Source organism: Myxine glutinosa, chromosome 5, assembly GCF_964187855.1.
Source record: "Myxine glutinosa chromosome 5, kmMyxGlut1.1, whole genome shotgun sequence".
Taxonomy (NCBI): Eukaryota; Metazoa; Chordata; class Myxini; order Myxiniformes; family Myxinidae; genus Myxine; species Myxine glutinosa.
In genome coordinates, this window is record NC_136265.1 from 13,604,775 (window position 1) to 13,618,960 (window position 14,186).

Genomic DNA, 14,186 nt, shown 5'->3' on the forward strand with positions numbered 1-14,186 from the left:
AGCGGCTAGCGGGCGCCATTTGGAGGAGCTGGGAGGACTCAGTCGTGATAGAGTGAGCCTGAGTGAGTATATCAAGACAAGAACAAGATCTAGAAGGAGGTATGTACGGTGCGATTCATATAATATATTGTTTAGTTATCGTCGATGAGGAATTTGGGGGCCCGATTAACTGCAGCGCCATCCGAGCTGCGGCGTCGGGACGATACATTCATTGTACGGTAACATCACGCACTTACGGGCACGTCCTATATATATAGTACGGGCATGCCCTAGTCTATCTATAATTCCACTAATCTCTGTGTGTATGTTTGTTTGTATGTTTGTATGTTTGTATGTCTGTGACCGCTGTTTCTCGACAACTACCGGTCCGATATACTTGAAACTTGCCAGGTATATTGCTGGGGACCTGAGGATGTGCCTTTTCAAGGTTTTAAATTAATCGCAGAAGTAGTTACCGAGCTATGTCCAAAAAACGATTCAACCAATCAGAGAGCAGCGAGCTATCACGTGTGCCGAACGTGGCGAACAGACTCTGCCTCGGATGGCACATTTGAGAGCGTATTCATTTATTTCCCGTCGGCAAACTATGTTGGCGCTATGTTGGCGTTAAACTATGTTTTAAAACTAATTAAAACTAATTTGCGATTCTTTCGCTTTGCGATGCGATTTGCGATTGCGTTAAACTCGCTCGGGCGTTAAACTATGTTTTAAAACTAATTAAAACTAATTTGCGATTCATTCGCTTTCCTGCGCATTTGTGCACGCGATGGCGATTTCTTTACCAAACTCCGCAAGCGCCAAGCCGTTAGCTTTGGACCAAACCATTTCATGTAAATAGAGGGGGGGGATTGTCACCGTACTCGCAAGCCGTTCGCTTTGGACCAAACCATTTCATGTAAATAGAGGGGGGGGATTGTCACCGTACTCGCAAGCCGTTCGCTTTGGACCAAACCATTTCATGTAAATTGAGGGGGGGGATTGTCACCGTACTCGCAAGCCGTTCGCTTTGGACCAAACCATTGCATGTAAATAGAGGGGGGGGGATATACTTTTAGATATATATATAGTACGGGCATGCCCTAGTATTGTTAAACCACACAAGGCCTCACGGGAAGACGATTGGTCAAGATAATATCAGCATGTATGTTTGGTGTTGAAAAAAAATTCCGGTCGTTTTTGGGAAAATGGTGAGCAAATGTATTTTCCCGAATTTTATCGATATAAAAATACGCTTAGTCGTCTGTCCGTCCATCTGTCGGGGTGTCACATTCCGTTCCACACATTGGTTGGACAGCTTACCTGACTCCACCCACAGTCCCACATTTCAAGGGGTGTGTTAACAAGCTGCTTGCTATCGCTTTCCAAGCCCGTCATGCTGTATCGAGCACTTTGCAATCCGCTCGGCTAGCCGCTCTGCAAGCGGTTGAGGGCTTTATTTCTGGTTGGGTTCCTAAAAGGCTAAAAGGGAACCCCATACTGAGAAACACACCAGCAAGAGCTGGACATTTTGTTGTAAGTCATACAAGAACATGGTCAGGTCAGATTATAGGACAGGAGGGCAGATCGAAGCCCCATATGGTCCTATCAATGTTTAACAACATTCTGTCCACATTCTTCTTGGCAGGGTCAACCGATGATGCTTGGACGGTCTCTTCATGTCGTCCATTCCAAGCATTGACCACTCCATGCGAGAAATAAACTGCTCTCCTCCTGCCATGAGCCGCAGACTTTATGTTTCCAGGAATGACCACGAAAGCGGACATCCTGGATAAGACGAGGTGGTTCCTCAAGAGAAACATGAAGGTCGCCATGCAGGATTCTGTAGAGGGTGATTAGGCCTAAATCCGCTCAAACTTGTCGATAGTCGAGCGCTTTATTTATTTCTTTTTGATATTTTTAATTCGATATTCATTAGATTTTTTGGGGTCTTTCATCCTGAGTAGCACTCGACCCAAAAAATCGACCAAATCAAAAATCGACCAAAAAATCGACTCGACCCAAAGTCAATGGATATCTGACGCAACAAACCCAGGCAGTACATAATCAGCAGAGGCCTACAGGCCTGATGACTTAGGCCCACCAGAAAAACAAGATGGCAGCTGATGTATACTGGAATGTTCAGGGATTGACATCACCAGGGGGTGGAACATGCACATGCACAATTGATCAAGCACCTTGGTTATGGATTCCCTCAAGTCTGGGTTGCGTCCATATTTCCTCATCCTAGTGGACTGGAATACTCGGGTTATTTGCTTCTCCAGAATGCAACAAATTGGCGACGAAATTGAAACCCATCGAGATTGCCGAGAGGCACAAATTTTGGATGGCCAGCCAAGATGGGCAAAAGTCTGTGGCTGACTTCGTAATACGTCCTTAAGCAGCGTGCTTCTACGTGCTCGATTGGAGGATTTCTACGTGAAGCCCTCAGAGACAGACTTGTGTCCGGATTTCACACGAAAATGTCCAGAACACAAACTAATTTGTTATCTAAGGCAATTTTATCTTTTGAAGATGCCAGATTAAAAGGTTTGGCAGAGGAATTAGCTGGCAAAGCTAACAAGGAGCACATGGGCAGCCATGCAGCAAGAATCGAGGACCGAGCGACGAACCGACTTCAGCAGGGGAGGAGAGGAGGTCGACGCCAAATGGACGAGCGGCGAGAGCGCCATTTTGTGCGCCGGTCGGAAGAATAGTGGGGGCGCCATTTTACCGACCACTGTCAGGACCTATGTGCAGGAGCTGTGGCTTGTATGGACCTCCATGCAAGTGCTGTGGAGGAAATCGCTGCCTGAGAAGCGTCGGTTTCGAGACGTGACCTGTTACTGGTGCCATAAACTGGGACATGTGCGGAAAATGTGCCCCATGAACAGCTCGAGACCAGATATATGGATTTGGTGGTGAATGACAACACCGATTTGGACAGTGGTCAGGAAAACAACCGTGAAGCATTGGGTTTGTACTGCTTCCGTGCAGCAACTGGTACGGTGAAGCCAGTAAGGCTCAGCGTGATGGTAGGTTACACAGACATTGTCATGGAACTTGACATGGGAGCGTCATGCTCAACTGTTTCAGAAACGGTATATTATAACAAGTTGTCTGCATTTCCATTGTACAACCAACAACGTAACTTTACATCGTTATATGGGGGAATTGAGTCCAATGTTGGATCCACCAGGGTACGGTATGGGGATACGTAAGAGTTCATGTTAGAACTTGTTGTGAAAGGGAATCGTCCATCCTTGTTTGGAAGCAATTGGCTGAGTAAGATAACATTAAATCTAATTGGGGAAAAATGCAAATTCTTCGAAGTTGAACATGAGGATTTAGGCCATTTGTTGAGTGCAGATTGAATCTTCCCCTCGCGAAGCAAAGTAGACGCTATTCCGAAGGCCCCCAGGCCTAAAAATGTTTCAGAACTAAACTTATTTTGGGAATGCTGAACTATTATAGAAAGTTTGTCCCAAACTTGTCTTCCAAAATTCACCCCCTCTATGACTTATTGAAGCAGCACACGAAGTTAGTGTGGTCTGCAAAGTGTGGGGAGGCCTTTGTGTACACGAAGAATGTCCTCACAGGTGACAAAGTTTGACTACATTATGACCGGAAGAAACCACTGGTGGTAAGTGTAGATGCGAGGGCCCAGGGCTTGGGGGCGGTATTGAGTCACAAACTGGAAGATTGATCCGAAAGACCGACAGCATATACCTCCAGAACCCTCAGTGTTGCGGAGAACAATTAGGCGCAGATTGAGAATGAGAGGTTGGCAATTGTGTGTGGCATAAAGAAATTCCATTTGTATTTGTATGGCTGGAATTTCAGCCTGGGAACGGATCACCAGCCCTTGACGCGTATATTTTGGACCAAAAACAGGAATTCCACCGCTTGCTGCAGCGAGACTTCAACGTTGGGCATTGTTGTTGTCTGGGCATACCTACCAGATGGAGTATCGTACCTCTGAGCAAAATGCCAATACAGATATGTTGAGTAGATTGCCGGTAGATGATCTAAATACTGCGGATCATGAGGAAAACTTTGCTTTCAAAACTGTAGGAGATTCACTACCCATTCCCACAAAACAAATTGAAGATTATACGAGAAAAGAGCTGGTCTTGACCAAAGTGTGCGAGTACACCATGTCGGGTTGGCCTAGTTACAGTACCGACAAGGCCGTTCAACCATATTGGTGTCGCAGACACTAATGGGCTGTCGGCGATGGGTGTCTATTGTAGGGAAAACATGGAGTTATACCATCCCCACTGCAAGAACACATGCTTGCAGAATTACATGAAAACCACCAACGTATGTGTTGGATGAAGCCCAAAGCCAGATCATGCGTTTGGTGACCAGGACTGGACATGGATATAGAGGATACGGTTAGGTCGTGTCCTGATCATGCGGAGACACAAATGTCCCCAAAGCCAGATCATGCATTTGGTGATCAGGACTGGATATGGATATAGAGGATACGGTGAGGTCGTGTCTGATCATGCGGAGACACAAATGTCCCCAAAGGCAGATCATGCATTTGGTGACCAGGACTGGATATGGATATAGAGGATACGGTTAGGTCGTGTCCTGATCATGCGGAGACACAAATGTCCCCAAAGCCAGATCATGCATTTGGTGATCAGGACTGGACATGGATATAGAGGATACGGTTAGGTCGTGTCCTGATCATGCGGAGATACAAATGTCCCCAAAGGCAGATCATGCATTTGGTGACCAGGACTGGATATGGATATAGAGGATACGGTTAGGTCGTGTCCTGATCATGCGGAGACACAAATGTCCCCAAAGGCAGATCATGCGTTTGGTGACCAGGACTGGATATGGATATAGAGGATACGGTTAGGTCGTGTCTGATCATGCGGAGATACAAATGTCCCCAAAGGCAGATCATGCATTTGGTGACCAGGACTGGATATGGATATAGAGGATACGGTTAGGTCGTGTCTGATCATGCGGAGACACAAATGTCCCCAAAGCCAGATCATGCGTTTGGTGACCAGGACTGGATATGGATATAGAGGATACGGTTAGGTCGTGTCTGATCATGCGGAGACACAAATGTCCCCAAAGCCAGATCATGCGTTTGGTGACCAGGACTGGATATGGATATAGAGGATACGGTTAGGTCGTGTCCTGATGGTGTTGAGACACAAATGTCCCCAAAGCCAGATCATGCATTTGGTGACCAGGACTGGATATGGATATAGAGGATACGGTTAGGTCATGTCCTGATGGTGTTGAGACACAAATGTCCCCAAAGCCAGATCATGCGTTTGGTGACCAGGACTGGATATGGATATAGAGGATACGGTTAGGTCGTGTCCTGATGGTGTGGAGACACAAATGTCCCCAAAGCCAGATCATGCGTTTGGTGACCAGGACTGGATATGGATATAGAGGATACGGTTAGGTCGTGTCCTGATTGTGCGGAGATGTCCGCCCCACAAATGTCCCAAAAAGCTGTTCCGCTTTTGTTGTGGGCATGGGTTACGGAACCATGGCAACGGATCCACATCGATTTTTCTGAAGTGAGAGGTTATTTTTTTGATAGTTGTCGACAACTGTGTCCAGTACAACAGCAAATGCTACAATTGTTGTGTTATGATCATTGTTCGCGAGGTATGGTTTTCCGCAAAATGTCATGTCGCACAACGGGCCACGATTCATCGCGGATGTTCGTTACTAAGGTACGTGAGTGCTGACCAGATAGGCCACGAATTCCAGAATCAAAATAAACAGAAAGAGAATAAATTCATGTAACTTTGTTAATCTCTTCCTTGTTTACCTTTACTTCACCTGAACATCCAAACACTGTACTTTAATGTGGATTGATTCTTCCCTCCCTTCAGACTCCATAACCCATAACCATCCACCATGTTCTCTGGGGATCAGCCACACGCTCAAATCGGCTAATCTGTGAAAAAGAGCAGGTGATCAAAGGGAACCTTTCGACCTCCACCGGTCTCTAATTCATCTCATTGTGGGAAATATTTGTTCCAACGCCGCCGTCCCGACAGGTGTAACGTGAGATGGATGATTGAGTGGGTTTGTAATACTTCGGGTAAAGAATCTGAGATGTATCTTCTCGAAGCCTTTGAAAGGTAATAGGTGATTTGGTCCATGACAAAGATGTCCATGTCTGCAGCTGCAAGGTGAGGATTGATGTTGAGTGTTTCTCTGGATCTCTGCAGGAATGACCGAGTGCCGTCTTTGTCACACCTTAACCCTCGCCTTGGATGCATGGCTCAGGGCCTAGGATGCATGGCTCAGGGCCTAGGGTGCATGGCTGAGGGGCTAGGGTGCATGGCTCAGGGCCTAGTATGCATGGCTCAGAGCCTACTATGCATGGCTCAGAGCCTACTATGCATGGCTCAGGGCCTACTATGCATGGCTCAGGGCCTAGGGTGCATGGCTGAGGGGCTAGGGTGCATGGCTCAGGGCCTAGGATGCATGGTTCAGAGCCTACTATGCATGGCTCAGGGCCTACTATGCATGGCTCAGGGCCTAGGGTGCATGGCTCAGAGCCTAGTATGCATGGCTCAGGGCCTAGTATGCATGGCTCAGAGCCTAGGATTTATGGCTCAGGGTCTTGGGATGAATGGCTCAGGGCCGAGGATGCATGGCTCAGGGCCTAGGATTTATGGCTCAGGGTCTTGGGATGCATGGCTCAGGGTCTAGGGTGCATGGCTCGGAGCCTAGTATGCATGGCTCAGGGCCGAGGATGCATGGCTCAGGGCCTAGGATTTATGGCTCAGGGTCTTGGGGTGCATGGCTCAGGGCCGAGGATGCATGCCTCAGGGCCTAGGATGCATGCCTCAGGGCCTAGGATGCATGGCTCAGGGCCTAGGATGCATGGCTCAGGGCCTAGTATGCATGGCTCAGGGCCAAGGATGCATGCCTCAGGGCCTAGGATGCATGCCTCAGGGCCTAGGATGCATGCCTCAGGGCCTAGGATGCATGGCTCAGGGCCTAGGGTGCATGGCTCAGAGCCTAGTATGCATGGCTCAGGGCCTAGGATGCATGGCTCAGGGCCTAGGATGCATGGCTCAGGGCCTAGGGTGCATGGCTCAGAGCCTAGTATGCATGGCTCAGGGCCTAGGATGCATGGCTCAGGGCCTAGGATTTATGGCTCAGGGTCTTGGGATGCATGGCTCAGAGCCTAGTATGCATGCCTCGGGGCCTAGGATGCATGCCTCAGGGCCTAGGATGCATGCCTCAGGGCCTAGGATGCATGCCTCAGGGCCTAGGATGCATGGCTCAGGGCCTAGGGTGCATGGCTCAGAGCCTAGTATGCATGCCTCAGGGCCTAGGATGCATGCCTCAGGGCCTAGGATGCATGGCTCAGGGCCTAGGGTGCATGGCTCAGAGCCTAGTATGCATGGCTCAGGGCCTAGGATGCATGGCTCAGGGCCTAGGATTTATGGCTCAGGGTCTTGGGATGCATGGCTCAGAGCCTAGTATGCATGCCTCGGGGCCTAGGATGCATGCCTCAGGGCCTAGGATGCATGGCTCAGAGCCTACTATGCATGGCTCAGGGCCTACTATGCATGGCTCAGGGCCTAGGGTGCATGGCTCAGAGCCTAGTATGCATGGCTCAGGGCCTAGTATGCATGGCTCAGAGCCTAGGATTTATGGCTCAGGGTCTTGGGATGAATGGCTCAGGGCCGAGGATGCATGGCTCAGGGCCTAGGATTTATGGCTCAGGGTCTTGGGATGCATGGCTCAGGGTCTAGGATGCATGGCTCAGGGCCTAGTATGCATGGCTCAGGGCCTAGGATGCATGGCTCAGGGCCTAGGATTTATGGCTCAGGGTCTTGGGATGCATGGCTCAGAGCCTAGTATGCATGCCTCAGGGCCTAGGATGCATGCCTCAGGGCCTAGGATGCATGGCTCAGAGCCTACTATGCATGGCTCAGGGCCTACTATGCATGGCTCAGGGCCTAGGGTGCATGGCTCAGAGCCTAGTATGCATGGCTCGGAGCCTAGTATGCATGGCTCAGGGCCGAGGATGCATGGCTCAGGGCCTAGGATGCATGCCTCAGGGCCTAGGATGCATGCCTCAGGGCCTAGGATGCATGGCTCAGGGCCTAGGATGCATGGCTCAGGGCCTAGTATGCATGGCTCAGGGCGAAGGATGCATGCCTCAGGGCCTAGGATGCATGCCTCAGGGCCTAGGATGCATGCCTCAGGGCCTAGGATGCATGGTTCAGAGCCTAGTATGCATGCCTCAGGGCCTAGGATGCATGGCTCAGGGCCTAGGATGCATGGCTCAGGGCCTAGTATGCATGGCTCAGGGCCAAGGATGCATGCCTCAGGGCCTAGGATGCATGCCTCAGGGCCTAGGATGCATGCCTCAGGGCCTAGGATGCATGGTTCAGAGCCTAGTATGCATGCCTCAGGGCCTAGGATGCATGGCTCAGGGCCTAGGATGCATGGTTCAGAGCCTAGTATGCATGCCTCAGGGCCTACAATGCATGGTTCAGAGCCTAGTATGCATGGCTCAGGGCCTAGGATGCATGGCTCAGGGCCTAGGATGCATGGCTCAGGGCCTAGGATGCATGGCTCAGGGCCTACTATGCATGGCTCTGGGCCTAGGATGCATGGCTCAGGGCCTAGGATGCATGGCTCAGGGCCTAGGATGCATGGCTCAGGGCCTAGGATGCACGCCTGAGGGCCTAGGATGCATGGCTCAGGGCCTAGGATGCATGGCTGAGGGCCTAGGATGCATGGCTCAGGGCCTAGGATGCATGGCTCAGGGCCTAGGATGCATGGCTCAGGGCTTAGGATGCATGGCTCAGGGCCGAGGGTGCATGGCTCAGGGCCTAAGGTGCATGGCTCAGAGCCTAGGATGCATGGTTCAGGGCCTAGGGTGCATGGCTCAGGGCCTAGGATGCATGGCTCAGGGCCTAGGATGCATGGCTCAGGGCCTAGGATGCACGCCTGAGGGCCTAGGATGCATGGCTCAGGGCCTAGGATGCATGGCTGAGGGCCTAGGATGCATGGCTCAGGGCCTAGGATGCATGGCTCAGGGCCTAGGATGCATGGCTCAGGGCTTAGGATGCATGGCTCAGGGCCGAGGGTGCATGGCTCAGGGCCTAAGGTGCATGGCTCAGAGCCTAGGATGCATGGTTCAGGGCCTAGGATGCATGGCTCAGGGCCTAGGATGCATGGCTCAGGGCCTAGGATGCATGGCTCAGGGCTTAGGATGCATGGCTCAGGGCCGAGGGTGCATGGCTCAGGGCCTAAGGTGCATGGCTCAGAGCCTAGGATGCATGGTTCAGGGCCTAGGGTGCATGGCTCAGGGCCTAGGATGCATGGCTCAGGGCCTAGGATGCATGGCTCAGGGCCTAGAATGCATGGCTCAGAGCCTAGTATGCATGGTCAGGTCCAATGGACCAGGCCGCCCATAGAATGCCATCGGGCATCCTAGGGTTAAGACCAAGTGAGTCACAGAGGCCTCAACAAATTCCATTCATTCTTCTGAGGAATCTTCTTTCTCATTCTCCGATTATGGTATCTAAAACAGTAAGGTATAACTGCTGAGGTCGCCAGGCTTTTTCAGGTGCACTAACAGCCTCAGGTACTTCAGGTGCATTTGTCACCGCCTCACTCGCACATTCTGACTCATCGCTGGTGGGAAAATGAAGTCTGTAAGAGTTGCTGATGTTTCTACAGATGTCCTCGTTGGCGTTTGCAGTACCCCTTCGTCTGGTAATGCAATGTTGTGCTTTCGGCAAATTCTGCAACATCTTTCCATATTTCATTCCAACCTTCTTCACTAATCAGCGTTTCTCAAGGCACAACTTCGTCTTTTCTATGATGAAGAAAGGTTTTGCTTCCACTGACCATTTTTGCACCTGGTTCACCAGCTTCTTTGAGACTCCCCACATCAGCAATGCACAGTAATGCATTTTTAGCACAAATACACCGTTCCTCTCACATGTCCAACGTGTATCGCTCGGCTGAACAATCTCTTTTAGGATGGACATCATGGAATGAAGCCAGGCCGAGAGGCAGAAACAGGGCAGACTCGAGAGTACGCGCCGCAGACTTATGGGCCACTTGGCCCGAAGAGGATACACGTAGAGACAGATACATGGATCGAACAATCTCTTGATGTTGAAGGCCGAAAACTTTCTGCATGTGGGCAATTCCACGGTTACTCACATTACATATACAAATATAGATACATTAATGTAATGTATTGTAATGTGAGTAACCGTGGAATTGCCCATGTCGATAAACATCTGATGATTGGTTCGCTTAGCAACAACAACACTGGGGCGAAGTCGATGGTGCGCCATCGCAAATCCCTACGCTTCCCACCTGAAGCAAAGTTGAACTAGAACGGCACTCAGTAAAGAGCATATACCTCCACCTGGTTGGTCATATCACTCAATGGTGAAGAATCACTTAATAAATTCTACCAGCTGGATCCGGATCTTCACCAAGATTGAATAGATTCTTACTTGTCACAAACACAACCGGTCCAACAAGTTTGGTCTAAATCCATCCATAACTTTTTGAGATACCCTGCTATGTGTCGTTTTTGGCCCTAATCTCCAATGGTGAAGAATCACTTAAAAATTAAATAATTATCATATCCGAATCCATATTCAGATCTTCACCAAAAATCGAATCGAATGGTCCTTGTCAGACACCCAACCGGTCCACCAAGTTTTGTCCAAATCCGTCCACAACTTTTTGAGATATCCTGCAATGTTTCGTTTTTGGCCCTATCTCCCAATGGTGAAGAATCACTTAAAAAATTTAATAATTCCCATATCCGAATCCATATTCAGATCTTCACCAAAATCGAATCTATTTGTCCTTGTCAGACACCCAATCGATCAACAAAGTTTTGTCCAAATCCGTCCACAACTTTTTGAGATATCCTGCTATGTATCGTTTTTGGCCCGATCTCCCAATGGTGAAGAATCACTTAAAAAATTAAATAATCCTCATATCCGATTCTATTTGTCCTTGTCAGACACCCAACCGGTCCACCAAGTTTTGTCCAAATCCGTCCACAACTTTTTGAGATGTCCTGCTATGTATCGTTTTTGGCCCTATCTCCCAATGGTGAAGAATCACTTTTAAAATGATTGTAGCCGGATCCGAATCTGGGTCTTCACCAAAATCGAATCATTTCGTCCTTGTCACATACTTCACCAAAAGCTACATCTCTGCCAAATTTCGTCCGAATCCTTCCACAACTTTTTGACCTATTTTGTTCACAAACAAACAAATGAAAAATCACTCATAGTGCGACACTTGGCAAAAGAGAACAAAGTAGAATGACACTCGGCAGAGCATCCTTTTAACCTCACAAATAATTGGTGGTTGAATTATGTGATCTGATGCAAATCTTCTTCAAATTAGGTTAATCGGATGAAAATTGTCAATTTTAGAAATTTGTCCTTGTTGACCTCTTGGCCTAGGTTGACCTCAAAAATAGTTGGTTGGTTTCAGTTAGCGGATAAGAAAATACGATTCAAATTTAAATTCAATCGGATGAAAATTGAGGATTTTAGAAACCTGGCATATGTTGACCTTTTGGCCTATGTTGACCTCAAAAATAGTTGGGGGTTGAATTCAGTGACCATATATGCATATCGTCTTCAAATTTTAAGATAATCGGATGAAAATTGACAATTTTAGAAATTTGGCCTATGCTGATCTCAAAAATAGTTGGTGGTTGAGTTCAGTAAGCTGATATGCAAATCCTATTCAAATTTCAAGTCAATCGGATGAAAATTGAGGATTTTAAAAATTTCAAAAGTGGTTGACCTTTGGCCTATGTTGACCTTATGACCTACGTTGATCTCAAAAATAGTTGGTGGTTGAATTAAGTTCGCTGATATGAAAACCCGATTCAAATTTAAAGTCAATCGGATGAAAATTGAAGATTTTAGATATTTGAAAAAAGAGTGGTTGACCTTTGGCCTATGTTGACCTTTTCACTTTTTGACCTCAAAATATTGTCGTGTGCCTTCCCTCTGGTGAACACTGCAGGGCGACATGGATGACCAAACGAGCTTTAACTCCGAGGCGTTTAATTCAACGGCGGACGTTCGTTAAACGCGTGGGGAGCAAGTAGGGGAGCAGCCGTGAGCACTTACCTGCACGGGTCCACCCGACGTCTTCGACCTTGCAATAATCACCTCAAACCCGACACGGAATTAAAATGTACAAAAATACCGGCTTTATTAAAGAAAATGCCAGTCACAAAGAATGCACGATAACACTAAATTCCTAATTGGAGCGCCGCCACACAGACTCGATTACAACACAATGGAAAAAATAACTGGAAAATAAATATGTGCGATTTGTGGCACTTAGCTCTCAGCTGCTCTTGAATCTCGTCAGGAATCGTCAAAGATTGTCTGAGACCTCTACATTCTTGCACGCAAAAATGCACTTGTTGGTGCAGGTTGCTCTTATCCTCACGATCTTGTTCACCAACACCAACACAAGACCAACACCACCAACACCACCAACACCAACGCCAGACGATGCGAGGAAGTCCAGAGCCTCGACCGTTTGTTGTCAAAAGCCAGGACTCGGAATGAAAGAAGAAGAGCGATGTCAGGACACGACAGATCCAGAACCCGAGGGAGAAAATGTCCGCCGTTCTAATTGTTTTGTACTCGAGGCTCTGACGTCATCCCACGACATCTCCATGTCCGCTCCTATCAGCGAGTCCCATCTTACCAGCCCTTGCGCCAATAAAATCCTGGACCAATCACTGCTCTTCGGGGCATGGCCTCAAGGACCTTTTGTGCCTGTGTGCTCACCAGGTCGATGTTATCCGCGGTAGTGCTCAATGTCCTGCTTCTGGTTGGTTTTTATTTAGTGTCATAAATGGGCGATTTCTTCCTATGTGTGTGGGCTGCTGATGTCATAAGGAACAGAGAAATAATAACAGAAGCCATTACATACAGGGGATTCATTTATCCATAATCCCTTGCTAATTAACATACTCCACCCCTCTCATGGGGCCAAAGATACGCTCTTCCACGACATCCGGTCTAACGAATTTCCTACTTATTACATGGGGTTTCTTCTTCTTCACGACAGTCGGAGCACACTACCTATACAATTTTACCTGGACTAAGGTAATGACTGCCTACCCCCTACAAACATAACAATATAAAACATTTTGTCGGACCACAAACTCTACCATTTGGTGAAGTTTCGTGAAGATCGGTTTAAAATTGTGACCTGCAGGCAAGTATAAGTGAGCGGACAGACAAACACACAAACAAACACACAAACACACACACAAACCGTAATGATCAACATACTTGTCAAAAAAAAGAAAATTTGGCCAAAAACAAACAAACGGACAAACGAACAGACAGGGGTGAAAACATAACCTCCATCCACCTATGGTAGTGGAGGTAAATACGGCAAAATGTTACACCAGCAATGACCCAATATCAAATTTGGAGTTAAAAATTTCCCCCATTTTGACCCCTGTGACCCAAAGTTCCCACCCACAGGGGCATGAACTGGAGGAGACAAATCCCAAAGATCGTTACATATTTCATGCATTTTCATGATTTCACAAAAAAGTTTCATTGAAAAATATTTACAATGTGCCCGTAATTGCATTATCTGGAATCGGACCTTTTGACGCCACCCCAGGGGATGGAGCCAAAGATTGCACTGCGCTTGCACCTTCTTGCCCTGCGATGATTATAACGACCATGTTTGGCGGGTTTCTGCACAACTTTCAGTTGGGAGGAAATAGAGAGACGGACGGACAGACAGATGGAGCCGATTGCAATATCCCCGTGTTTGTTTTTTCAAAAAGTGTGGAGATCACGATTTCTAAATGACATTAAGAAACCCCACTACACTAGGAGATACTGTTGTGTCCTGTTCATACATGTAAGATGTAAATGCTAATCCGATTTTGGACGAATGAGGGCGTGTCACAATGATACACGTCATCGGGTGAAGAAGAAGAGAAGTGAGATTTTGGCAGGGATTTGGAATAAAGCTTCTTGTTGTATGTCTGTGGTCCGGACTTTGGTTCTTCTCAAACACAATAGTTACGCAAGGTTTTGAGTGTGCGCCAAACAATGTCCATGCATTGTCTAAAATGGACGGTCTTCCGCTGAACTCCAGTTGGGTGTCCAGACATCACGGATGCACCGTCACAAGACTGT